Below are 12,287 nucleotides of genomic sequence, written 5' to 3' on the forward strand. Positions count from 1 at the left end.
TAGCAATTAAACCCCTACGACCCTGTACTAAATTATATATTAGTAATTAAACTACGGAAATATAAAAACCCTCAGGCATCGCATATGACCATGTCAAGAAAAGACATCAAAAGTGATGAGAAAATCAGTTCCACGTCAGTGTGGTTTAAAGAATACTGCACATCTGATAACATCAGAGTTGAAATTGTGGGCTATATTTTACTCTCCATTGGGCTCACATTCATTATTACCCAAGTGTAGTATCAAGTCCCCCTGCTGCACTCTGCCCCATGCTACTTGAAAAGAATGAGCAAGTACAGTGCTCAAGCCCTCTTTTATTAAAGCCTGCAGTGCATTAACACAAGATCAGCCCTAGGCATGTGCTGCCACTGATGTTTGAATTCAGCATGCTGAGGTTTTGCTGAAAGTGAATTAGCAATGCATCAGTGGTTCTTAAGGAATTCTAATAACACTGGGCCAGATGTACGAAGATCCATCGCAAATTGTGATAGTGGCTGATTTGCAATTTGAGATTTGTTATGTACCAGTTTTATACTAAGGGAGAAGGAGCTGGGGTGCTGACAGAATATCTGTGGCTTGTTGCAATACACTGCTTTTTTGTGAAAAGCTTACCGAATGTTTAAGACTCCCCAAAAAAGACAATTTGGGGGGGATCTAGGAAAAATTGGATTTGTAGTGCTGTTGAGGATAACAGGAAACGATCTATGTTCCAGGACAAAGGAAAAGGTTACCAATCATCTGCCTGAGACATGTGCAACAGGTTGGGGACGCGCAACCCAGCCGCCACAAAATCCTAAAGAAGGCCTCAATGGGTCACCTTTGAGTATATTGTGGGACTAACAGACATAAACACATTTAACCCACCAACTACATCTAAAGTAAGTGTTAAAACACTACTGGTAAGTTTAACCCTGTAGTTAGAAATTGTTTACATATTCAGCAGACTGTCCTTTAGAAAACCACTCCAGAATAATTCTTGTTTTTAACTACTTGGTGCATTATGGGAGCTGTAGTACATACACTTAAGTGGACTTGCCACAATCAATTCTGCTTTATATGACACAGAAATACACACTAAAACAAGTCAAAGAAAACACTTTAGAACTGTACGTAGTAATTATAGAAAAGTTTAATATAAAGTTGTGCAACAAATACTTTATGCTTTCAAGTTCATCATAGTCACATACATATGTATTCATCACAGATGTACTATTTCAGAGAGGGCAGTGGTCAGAACAAGAGCCCACTCAAGACAGTCGCTCCAACAGGAGGAAGCTAATAATTCCAACACCACCAGAGCCACCGCGACACATACCAGCAGTCTCTCTACTTCCAGATTTATCCAGGGGCTCACAAGAGCCTACACCAGCCAGGAACCCCCCAGAACCTGGTGTGAGGGACACGCACATGCGCAGGAGGCTTCTTCAGCACTGTTGCCGTGCTTCCAGACAGCAAAATGCTGTGCTTGTAATATCTGTAGATTATGGAGAAACATCTGCTTTATGTGGTGCTTAGATGTTATAATGTTGGTAGTGCAGCACGTTTCAAAATAAATCCAATCTTTTACCAATTTATGTATGGTACACAGACAGACATCATCAGCAAATTATATGCACAGGTGGCTTCACCAGGTCTGTTGACCAGCTTGGCACATGTGACTACCACTTTGTCAAGGGACATGGTGAACTTGCAAGCATGAATAGGACACTTTAGGAGGGATGTTGCAGATGGCCTTGTGTAAGAATCCATGCTTTTGGAGATTATCCAAACCAGTTAAATCTCTTCAATTGGTAATTTAGTTGGAGTGGGAGTGAAGTTGCGTCACGCATCATTAGCCTCTCAGTGTCAGAATGCCTGAGTGTGGGCACACTGAAAAAAAGCAGCAGTTACTGATGTCTCTGCAAATGCTACAGCTCTAGGCGCTGAATAAAAAAATGATGGGAGAGGAAAAAGAAAGGATTTAAGAGCATGTGTTGGCAATAACCTGTGTGTTTGTGACATTTGCAAAAAATAATGTCATTGAAGAATGTAAACTTTGTTAAATTATTGTTGTAGTGTTTAGGAGAAAACACATAACAATTTCTGTTCTAAGAAGCCAGGATAAACGTTATTGTGTTTCAATTACTTGCTAAACTGTTATCTTGTGTTTTGTTAAATGTGCATTTGTTTAGCTTCCCTTAAAAGTAATGGGTTGTTATGTTTGTGCGATGTTCTCTGCCTTCAGCAGCTTGTGATGCATAGTCTGGTAGATGGGGCGGTGCATCATCCTCCTCAGTATTCGTCTCAGAACTGGGTGCTACACTAGGGAGTTCTCTTTGAATTTCTGCATTAGGTAATATAACACAGGTTGCAATGATTTTCCAGAAAATGTCTTGGCAATATTTGAGTGCACCATTACTCTTGTGAAGACACCCAAAGAGGGTGTGCTCTTGGGAGCTCAGTTGTACCTGGGCTGATTTCTGGTGGTTGGATTCAGATATGGTATCAATATCCATTGCATAAGTACGGTCTCCTATAAATAAATATTTTAATATTATAAAAAATCTAAATAACCCATCTTTATATGTGTGCAAAGTATTAAATGCACTTAACAAGCAAATACTCTTCCCCAAAGTTTACTCTAGATGTAAGCTTACCAATCCCTTTATGGTGGAACATGCATGATTCACGTATGCAGCCTAGAAAACATACAACTGTATATTAAAAGAGTGAGTATTTTTCCAATTACTTAATAAAAACGTATTTGTAGTTAGTGTGCATTTTGCTCCATGAATCCTACCTACACTACCAATAACGTGAGAATTGGGAAAAAAGGTAATATTAAAAGTATTGTCTGCTGTAAGTCCTGTAGTATGTTAAGAAAATATGTAGAGTGATTTCTTTTTTCCAACACCAGATAGAAAAACCTTTGGGAAACTCCCCTTCTTATACAGTTACTCCCTTGTAACTTCTAGAAACTAGGAGGCGAATGGAACAGAGTACTTGGAACGAGATGATATAGATAGCATTATTTCTCTTTGTATTTCTGTCTTGGAGGGATTTAAGCTGAGCTAGTACGTCTAAGATAACCTGACTACTAAACCTACATTTGTGAAATGTTTCCCCCTCACTCTCTTCAAAAAGGGTTATCCTAACCAAAAAAATACTCCACTATCTACTTCTTATTCTTTGCAAATCAGCCAGTATCCACATCCGCCCCACAATCAAATTAAAGCAGCCATTGTGAAAGGGTTAAATTATATTTGGTGGTAAATTGCACATGCAAAATCACCGTTCTCCGACTAGTCTCAATGTGTGAATATTTCATACATATAAATACCGAATCACTAATAGGAAATTATTTATTTATTTTATTTAAAATATTTATAGAGCGCGGCTGTCACCTGGCAGGTATCCTGGCGCTGGTAGCTACTCCTGGGTTTATAGAACGGGGGGAGAACTATGGCTGGCGGACTTAGAGGGGTGGAGGAAAGAGCCAAGTTTTGATTCGTTTCCTGAAGGGTAGGAGATGAGGGATTTGGCGAATATCGTCAGGCAGACTGTTCCACAGCTTGGCTGCAGCTACTCTGAACGATCTACCCCCGGTCCTGGCCTTCTTACATCTGGGTACTTTCACAAGGCAGGCGGTTGTAGACCTAAGTGTTCTGGTGGTGATGTACCACGAGAACATACTTTGAAGAGGTCTGGGTCCTGCACCGTGTAGTGCCTTAAAGACCAAGCAAAGGGCTTTGAAGGCAATGCGTTGCTTCAAAGGCAGCCAGTGCAGCTCGGCCAAGGCAGCGGTGGCAGAAGATCTCCTGGTCCAACCAAGAGCCAGTTTGGCTGCTGCCGACTGAACTCGTTGGAGTCTGTTCAGCAGTGTCGCCGGGGATTCAAACAGAAGGGCATTACAGTAGTCAAGGCGACTAAGAATCGTGCACCTGACTATCAATGCTCGGGCAGAAGGTGGTAGTAGAGGCAGGACTTTGCGTAGTGAGCGCATAAGGGCTGAGCAGGTGGCGACTGTTCTTGAGACCTGCGTTTCCATGCTCAGTTGGTGATTTAGCATGACGCCCAAATTGCGAACACTGGTAACAGGTGGCGGGTTGTTAGAGTTTTCCGGGGGCCAGAACTCAGAAATTGCTAATGAATATTCACAATTTGGTGCGACTAAATTAGTGAATAATACTTTAGTCACTTCGCAAAAAAATTGCATAAAAATGCCTTTCGTAAATAAGAAATCTCTACTTTAATGATATGATAACCAGTTTTCAACTGTTTACAATATTGCTAAACATTCATGTTTCTGGCCCACTGTGTATTGTAACATCATAGTCTCAAATGTTGTCATGTAGCTGTCATATATTAATACTTTAAGTATATTTTATTGGTGTGACATATTTGCATTCGTGTTTTATAATTGTTATCACCTGCTCTGTAATGGCGGAGGACTTGGGTGGTATTTTATTGTGTCCTTCTTCTTTACTGCACCTTATAATCGCAGTAAATTAATTTCTACAATCATATTTACACATAGTAATCTAAGTGCAATATCAGGCAGTAATGCATGGCGAAATACTGCATGCAATAACACTACCCGCAGAAAAACTAGGCAGGGCGAAAAGAACACAAAAGCATGTGTTCCTTGATTGTGACCCATAAGTCACCCAACCCCATTTTCTTCCTGATTTGCCCACGCTCAGCGCCTACATGCTCCATCCCCAAGTTCCAACCCCCAACTCTTCAGCGATACAGATGAATGGACTCTACAGATTTAATCCACTTATTACCATGGTTATACTCTTTTGTATACTGTCCTACATGTACGTGCCTATACGCTTACCCATAAGATCTGTATTGTTCAAATAACGAAATGCCAATAAAAATGAGTTAAAAAAAAAGCATGTGTTCCTTACTCTCATCCCAACTTGTAATCGGGATCTAAGAGGTTTACTAGTAAACTGAAAAGTTACAGAGCAATTTGTTGATTACATATGGGACAAACTAAAGATGCGTACATGATACAAGTTGATTCCAGAGAAATTATGGCGAGCAAGCAAACTACGTACACCACTGTAACATACAGGGGGTGCTAGTGGCACTGTAGAGCTAGCTGGTCTAAAGGTGGACATATCCTGTGGGAGTGTCCGGAAGCGGTTGTAACACCAAGCCTTCTGTTTAGGTCATCTAAAACGTGCTGGTCCTGTGGATTCCTAGGAACATGACAACCCTTATAGATGCTTTGGATATAGCATTTAGCCAGTCAAGGTAGAGTTCCCCTACTTTTAGAATAGTTTTCAAGGATTAGACGGATTATCAATGATTTCCATAAAACAGTGCAGCATAGACACAGCAAAGGGCACAGGATCTACTAACTAGGCCTCGGTGGTAAATTCCGTTCTGCTCATTGAATTTGGGTAATTTCGCGTTCCGTGGAGAACACGGAAATGCCAAAAATTCATCGATCCGCGGCTTCGTGGAATTTTTTTATTGTTTGCGCTTTCAAAATGTGTGTTTGCGACATATTTCTGCCCTAGCACGCAACCAGCGTTTGCAAACAGGAAAAAAACATTGCGAACGGGCGCAACAAGCAATTCCGTGTGTTCGTAGAATTTTTTGCCTGCTCGCAGAGATTTTTTACCGTTTTGCTGAGCGCAACTACGCAAATTCTGCCCACCGGCTAACTGAGATGTTTGACCCTTAATCTTTGTTCAACATGGAAAAAGCAGCTGCTTGCAAGTCCCATGAAACATAATGAAATCAAAAAAAAAATTGATTGGATGATAGACACCAATGGTTTAACTTGTGAATCCTATCCTAACCCCAAAGGAGAGTGAGTACATTTCGGTGCTGTTTAATTTGATCTGTGGTTGCCAGTTCGACTCACTGACACTCCATTTGGGGGTTCACACTTATTTTCACCATGACACTTTGACCAAGAGCAAATGAGAGAGGAAAAACGCAAAAGAGGGAAAGAAAGAGGAATAGAAATAGAGAAAAACAGTGGGAATTAGAGAAAGCAGAGATGCAAATGTGAGACAAGACAGTGGGGGGGATATGTACAATAGAAGCAGTGGAGTAAGGCGTTAGTCATCATGGCTTAATGCCTCACTCCGCCACTTCAGGAACGCAAGGCTGCACCATATTTACCAGGATATGGTGCAGCCTTGCATTTCCCCATGCAATGGCGTAACACTTAGCAGTGTAGCGTGAATGCAGGCACCCTTGCACTATAGTGCAAGGTTGTCTGCGTGCAAGGGAGGACTGTTATTGTTTACGAAGGTGTCCCTTCCCGCACGTAAACAATCCTGAAATGTCATTTTGTCACTTTTCATGCGTGCAGCTTAAGTCTGCTGCTTAATGCAACACACATGAAAGTTACAAAATTGCATTTTTTAAAGATTGCTTATGTACAGGAAGGGAGACCTTCCTGTACATAAACAATCCATGGCATTTTGCTTTTTCCATGTGTGCTGCACAAGGCAGCACACATGGAACAAGCAAAAATGAGGAGAAATAATGCATTTGCCCTTGTTTCGCAAATTTGCGATCAGATTTTACCTGGTCTTAATTTTGCCACTGCCTCCTATTTACGCTGCCCTTGTACATAGGTGCTGCGTCAAAATGAATGGGCGTTGCAGTGGAACGCCCACCGCAATACCCGCTGCCCACCCCTTTCACGCTAACCATAGCATGAAAGGGATCTTATTTACAAGGCAGCGTTAAGCCACACTAAGTGGCTTCATGCAGCCTTGTAAATAAGGCTAAGCCCTATGGCGATAGCGGCTTGTACATATGCCCCTGAGTGTCCGGTGGTGGATTATAGAGGCAAGAAGTGCAATTAAGGCAACGCAGTCCTGATATTCCGCACCCCGGATATCAGAAGGTTTCTGAGCAAACCATTGTGCCCTTGCGCTTATCCATATGCAAATTATGAACTGGATTTTGAAAACATCAGAAATAAATATTTATTTACAGACCACAGTGAAAGTCATGGGTAGCCTCTCTGAGACTTTGATAGAAGAAGTACACCAATTGGAAAAAAACAACTGAATTATTTTAGTGGTTATTTTTGAGGCTCTTTGGATCTAAAATGATTGTCTTTTGATTTGCAATATTAAAGTCACCAGTTTTATGAATGAACAAGTGTGGTAAAGGTGCATCGTACTGTACATGAAGCCCGTTCTGAGTCATATCATGTATGCAGAATTGTTCTGCAATGTACATTTGGCAGGGTAGAGGCATGTGGCCATACTAGCAAATAGGTGCACAGCCCTGGTTTATGCATGCAACCATCATTGTCTGGTATGGCACATACAAAAAGAATCTTTAACAAATAAAAGGCAGAGTATCTTAGCACATGTGCAGCAAAGTGGACATTTTACAAAGAAGTGCACTCCATGGATGTCTCAGACTGTCCTCAGTCTTTTTGTGACCTTATGCTGGTTTTTAGGGTGTTCACGTGCAGGTACTGATTGAACCGTTACCATACAAAAGAGCCCAGATGGAAAAAATAGAAGGGGGGCCCTCCACTCACTTGAATGTATTATTAAAAAACCTGACTACATGAAAAACACAATGGATATTCTGCACCAATTACAGGATTTGACAGAACTAGCCAGCTTTAAGTAACGCTAGATAGTCACTCTACCCCAACGTTCACCAGAAAGCTACTTTGGCAACCAGTAGCAAGGTCTCTTCAAAGTGAGGAATATTTCTATTGCACTCATCAGACCTCATTCCAGCAGTCCATGGATTTAGCCCTTAGAAGGATTTTTTTCAGTTTCACAACCAACTATATCTCAACGTGTAAGCGACTTCAATGGGTGCAACCTTTGCCCCAAGCTTGGCCTGCCTTTATGTATGCTTGTTTGAGGGTAACTCGATCTACCGTGATCCCAATCCATACTTGGAGCAATCGGCATGTTGGAAAATGTATATTGATGATGTTCTCTGTATCTGCACTTAGACAGAATTTCAACTTGAAAGTGATATGTATTGGATCAAGTATCTGGGCCCACATCTGACTTTCACTTGGACTGTTAGCCAGCGCTCAATTACTTACCTTGACCTTGACATTGTGGAAGACGGGCACACACTGACCATTTTGCTTCACCAAAAATCCAGAGATAAGAACTTTCTTCTGCATTATAACTCTTACTATCATAGAGCCTTGAGGTATAATCTTCCAGTATAAACACATTGAACTCTCCAAAGTCAACATTATTGGAGAAAACTGAAAAGGTTAAACAGGATAAATCCATGTGGTAAGGACATGCGACCTGTTGACCAGCTGGAAATGAGATGTAATCCGAAACAACTGGAGCGTTCTGAACACCCAAATTACCCGTCTACCACCTCCACATTTTATGTCTAAAACGAGCACAACATCTTAACCCCTTCGGTGCTCATGACGAACTCAGCTCATCATGAGGCACAGTGCTCGTGTGGTCATGACGAGCTGAGCTCGTCATGACCACACCCAGTTCTATTAGGGCCCAGCACACTAGAAGAATATCTCAAGCAGCGAAGGTGTTAAGGGCCTGTTGGTTCACAGTGCCCCTAGCCAGCAAAAGGTAAAGACCATAGTCACCATGCAGGGGGTCTGCAGCCATAAACCATGTGGGGGCTGCAACGTATGTCATCTAACCAAAGATATCCAGTTGAAGGAGATCAGCCTGTGGATCCAGAAGACCTTCACACATTGTAATACCACACTTGCTATTTAAATACTGAAGTGCACCTGGGATATTGCACTACTCTAGACTGCCCACATCAAAAGTTAAAACTAGAATTCAGGAACACATAAGCGCCATTAAGGTTGGTAAGCTTACTACAAATCTAGTCACACATTTTAAAGAATTGAGTTATAATCCCAACAATTTTGTCTGGACAGTTATGGAATGAATTGACTCCAAAATATGGCAAACTCTTAATATGTGTATTTTAAGAAAGCCAAATGGATTTTATTGAAAGAAACTGACAGAACACATCTGAATTACCTTAGTCAATACCACAAAATCTGTATGTGGCCCCATTTGGGGTATACTATGCCTAAGCATCCGTGTTCGAGTATTCTCATAATAGGCATAATATGAATTTGCTAGTATTAGTCATTCATTGTAATTTTCAGGTGTGTGCATTTTAGCAGATATCTTCGTTTGAAAGTTATCTATGATACACTAATGTTAAATACATTAACATGATAATTGTGATCCGGGCTTCCTGTTGTTACCTATATTGAAAGGTGTCTATGATTCGGTTGTATCCTACATAGATACAGTGCCACATGTGCTTAACAATAAACATTTGCCTCCTGAGACACATATAAGACTTACATTTCAGCCAACAAAATATTCGGCTATATTTATGGAGTACATTGTCATGGTGTACTGACTGTTCCATGTATCAGGCGACATGTGTAAAGATGACTGCCACTTTGTACAAGCTTAGTTTTTATAAGGTCTTGGTGGCCTCCACTATCAATGACCTCCAATGTGGATGCCCTCCGTTCACTGGTAGGCCTTCATTCGATCTCAGTTGTTAGCGTGTATCACCGTGCCACAATCTGCAGCATGCACAGCCCCGTGGGGCAGCAGCGCTTTGGTCTCCTTAGCCCCAAAGATGTGAGATTCATACAGGACCTAGTGTTTTCAGGGCGATTTTCTCGACGTACTCTGAAATGGCCTTTTATCCATTTTGCTGTTGGATATCGATCTATAAATACCATCACACTCTGGGCACAATTCTTCATTGTAGGTGGTACAGTGTTTTCCAGACAGATGCAGGAGAACCCTGGTGGAGTTGTATGCTGGGCCATACAAGCAGGTGAAGGTAATATCCTACATATATCCTTAGCCCTGCGGTGAGTGCATAATAAGCACCTACCTATTAGACAAACAAATTCTCTTTGCGTTTAACTCTGCACTGTACCCTTTAGCAATTTTCTCATGGTACACATACAACCCTATTTCGGAAATTCTATGTTTACATATACCTACTTTACATTTTTATACAGGAAACTCAGCTGATAGCATCACAGTAGAAGGAGTGTGGTAAATAAATTACCTTTGATACTGCCTTTTGGCATTTGGATATTCTTCCTTGTTTTTATCGTCATGTTTTGTCTTAGAAGGTCTATGGTAAATCAAGACTTACAATATGATCCTCTGGTCCTGATGAAAAGGCCGCAAGAACCAGAGGCAAAGAAACATGGTGACCAGATGTAACTATTATAGCTAAACATGCACAATAGTTTTTACCAATGCGCTATGTAAACTTACTTAATAAATCCAACAGGTGTTCTTAGTTAGCTTTTTAATGTCAAACAAGACAAAAAACGAATATTTTGACAGACAGATGACTGCTACATGTGGAGGGGTATGATGTGGTTAGGCTACATGGAGCAGGGCGAACAGTCGGTTGTCACATCAACCGGACAAAGACGGAACTTGGGCGTTGTATCATCCCAGGAGCGCCCAAGTTCCGTCTTTGTCCGGTTGATGTGACAACCGACTGTTCGGCGGAGTACCCTGTGTTCAGCTGGTACGAGGGAGCATAGCTGAATAAGGCTTCCTGTTTAAAAGATGTTGGAAGGGGGTGCAGTAACAGAGTATTGACCCTGATGAATCTGCCATAAAGGTTTCTGGGCAGTGAAACATGTTGGTCACAGGTAGTGGTATGCTACTTTAAGCTACCCTCCTTTTTATTTCAACTTCACACACCCGATTCATAAATAAAAGTAGTTTAAGTGGTGTGGTTGTTGATTTTATCCTTCACTCTGTTTTGTTTGTCCAAGGAGCCACGCTCTAAATCTCCTTGATATGCACTTTCTCTCTTTTCTTTTCACTTATTCACCAAAATTCTGGAATAGGAACGGCCGCCTATGATGAGAAAGGGGCCAAGTCTCTGGTAAACATCTGACCAGATTGCCCCGAGGGTGTTCGCCCGTGAGGTGCCTTCCTCTCCGCCACACATTTTTTCACTTATTATTTTGGTACATGTGTGGGTCTGTGTATGGTCCTAAACAGGGCTGACATTTTTGGTTGCGCCGAGTTGAAAAATTACGAACCCCCCACAATCAGTGATAACGACAGACTAAAAATGTCTGTTTTAGGACGGTAAGGCATTAGAGACAACAAACACCTTAATATAGAAATAATATCGGGTCTTTTTCCCAAATTTTACTTTTGAGAATTTGAGCTGATCACAGTTGCATGCCTGCTAGATAATTACTAACATGAGTCCCGGGTTTTGGGAATATTTTTGATTGTATTTGATGAGTGGAGGGCCTTTCCCATTAATACCCGTAATATTCCCTCTAAGCTCCTCTTGTTATTAAATGTGGAAAGGCACCAAAATCCATGGGTGGATACGTGGGAATATCCACGCTCCAACCATGGAATGACTCCTTTGTGCTGCCTGGCGTTACCCCAGATTTATAAAGCCACTCATGGCCATGCAAGGTGTCCTTGTGTGGCTTGATAACACTTAGGTTTTGTGTCGCCCTTATGCTCTCTGCATGGTGCAAGGGCGATGCAAAGCATGTTCTATTTGACAACTATTTGCCAACATTTAGAAATCACATTTGCTTCTTCTTTCATTCACGCTGCAACTGTGAATGTTTCACTTCAAATAAGGACTGCCATGTATAATTATGCTTTCTCTTCCATGACCCAAATATTTCAGTTTTGTGCAGAATTATCTAAATCTGTCACACCACATCATAAAATGATTTCCAAACATTTGCAATTATGTGCTTTTTTTACCAGTTTTAATCACTAATTGCAGAAGAGCTGTTTTCCTTGAAAGGAAGGCAAGTTGCTTTTTTGAAGCACTTGAAATTCGACAGCACTGGACATGGCCATGTCAAATTTTTCCATCTTGTTACCCAGCCAGGGTATGGGTGGTCTTGTTCCTTGCCCTTCTCACACCTACCTACTGCTGCAGTACTGCATGCCACTTCCTGTGATGGCACATGGGCTGTCACATGCCAAGATCCCACTTGAATTATGCCAAACTCGGTGCTTCCCCACACTTATTTTGTTAGAATGTGTGCCCTATCCCCAACACACATATATGTGGAGCTAGGTGTAGAATATCTGTACATAACTATTGATAATTTCTTTTCTAACCACGATATTAATGTCCCGCAGTAATCTGCTGTTAATATTCAAGATCCACAGCTTTTTTTCTTTTTTTTTTAAGCGTTTAACATGTCACACCAAATGTAATGGAAATCCTTTCCTTCAGCAGCTTACGAGCTTAGAGTTGTTCACTTATATACATTATAAACAAATATACCCCTT

The sequence above is a fragment of the Lissotriton vulgaris genome, chromosome 6 (assembly GCF_964263255.1).
Source record: "Lissotriton vulgaris chromosome 6, aLisVul1.2, whole genome shotgun sequence".
Taxonomy (NCBI): domain Eukaryota; kingdom Metazoa; phylum Chordata; class Amphibia; order Caudata; family Salamandridae; genus Lissotriton; species Lissotriton vulgaris.